At 33.4% G+C, this 1855-nt stretch overlaps 1 long non-coding RNA gene across 1 annotated transcript; it reads right to left on the bottom strand.

The window, feature by feature from the left end:
• LOC111380332 lies at positions 1-1778 on the bottom strand. The gene is made up of 3 exons (XR_002700172.1): positions 1233-1778; positions 918-1099; positions 1-11 (listed from the first exon to the last, which is right to left on the bottom strand). It is a non-coding gene; the product is annotated as an uncharacterized LOC111380332 (long non-coding RNA).
• Positions 1779-1855: the final 77 nt, after the last annotated feature.

The following is a 1855-nucleotide window of genomic DNA, read 5'->3' as shown; positions in this document are numbered from 1 at the left end:
ATGGCTCGTATCTTGACAGTATAATCAAGAACAAATTAGCTAGGATCACTAAATATGAGGAAGGTAATTCAAAGGCACGAATATTTTTAGCGACCATCACACAGTACATGCATCAATATGAATGTCATCTAGATTGAAATCACTAATAAATGCTGATGAAATTACAAGCAACAAACAATGCATTCACGTTCAAGATAAATGTATTAGTATTTTTAAGCTAAACACTACCAAATGTCAAAATGAAAACTAGCTACGCAGCTTACAAGAAGGATATTGCATTGCACATTAAGAGAACATTTGGCTAGGCTTAAAAAGTTTACTTACAAATAAATAAACAGTATTTTATTTCTCAAAGTTAGAAATAAGAAAGTTACATATGTTTACAATAAGTTAAGAGTTACTTCAAAAAATAAGTAACTTTTTTTACTTAAATGTATGATTGGGAACAAAAGTAACAAGCACTAAATAGACCAGAAAGGAAGTAATATGCCATGACAAATTGCTAATTGTTCAATAAAATTGTAATAAGTTCAAATTGCGATTAAATGACTAGCTAGAAAAATACTTTCTTGCTTCAATCAGCAATACTAATGATTGTGAAGAACTCTTTGTGTTCTAATTCCTAAGTTCATTTTCTTTCCAGGCAAAACATATAAGTAGATTTCATTAATGCAGTTGTAAAAAAATCAATAGCCACTAGCTAGCTAAGACAAAACATAAAGGCAGAATGCAATAATAGATTATCCACAAGGAATACAACTTTGGAACCATATTGTTCTGTGCATTTGCAAGTTTCAAGAAACTACATTATAAGCTAAGCAATAGCAATTACACTGAGTGATCCAAGATGCCCCCATCACATTATAAGATAAAAAATAACAGAATAAATCAACTTCAAAAATTGTCGATTAATACACCTGTTGTCATGCTGTCATTGGCTGCCTCGTACTCTTCCTCTAAACTGTCTTTAGGCACTCCTCATATCCCAATGACACATCGGAACTAACCTTTTCACTAGCAGCGTTTATTTCATCAATTGAAGACATTAGAGAAATCCCATGTAAACCATTAAATGGACTTCTGAGTTGAAACCTAAAACCTGACCAAGCCAAAATGAAAAATAAACTAGCAATTCAATTCCAGTTATATAAAAATTCCGTAAAGTTAAAAACCCGAATCAGCAACGTAGGTCACAATAAATAAGTATAACATTTTCAGGAGAAAAACACAACCTTTTCTTAAGAGTGAAGAATAGGTAATAAAATCAAGCAATGCAGTCACTGAAGCTCCAATGCCAATTACCAACGCTGTAGTCAAACCTTCAAAAGCACATTTCATAATCAGCCTCGAATTGCCAAAATTTACCGTCAACATCAGGGCTCATAAAAAGCTCAAAGATCAAATCTGTATTATTCTCCTTTATTGTCTTGGGAACAGCTTCCCGAATGGCCCAACCATTAAACTCATCAGGAGTATTATTGTCCCAAGAAACCCAACTCAATTCAACACTTGAAAAATTCTCAGCAATCGAAGTTGCTACTGAAAAGGTCCTAGAGTTTCTGGGCCTGACTAAATATGGGTTTGCATAAAAACTGAAATTGAAACGACGGTGAAATAACAAGGGGACATTTGAGGGCAATGAAAGCGAAGAAGGTGATATTGAAGAGCACATCTTCGAGTTTTAGGGGTTTAATGGACAGAGAAAGATTCGGGTTAGGATTTGTAGGATGAGATGGAACTGGAGTACAATGGATGTGTATCGAATTGAAAGTTGGGACCTTCCGGGTAAATTTAATGAATGTTCACATATCTTTAATCTATATTACTTTTTGTTTAATGAACAATAAAAGATTAT

This window comes from Olea europaea, unplaced genomic scaffold (assembly GCF_002742605.1).
Source record: "Olea europaea var. sylvestris unplaced genomic scaffold, O_europaea_v1 scaffold21280, whole genome shotgun sequence".
Classification (NCBI taxonomy): Eukaryota; Viridiplantae; Streptophyta; class Magnoliopsida; order Lamiales; family Oleaceae; genus Olea; species Olea europaea.
The sequence above is the reverse complement of the archived record's forward strand: the minus strand, read 5'-3'. Positions and strand labels throughout refer to the sequence as shown.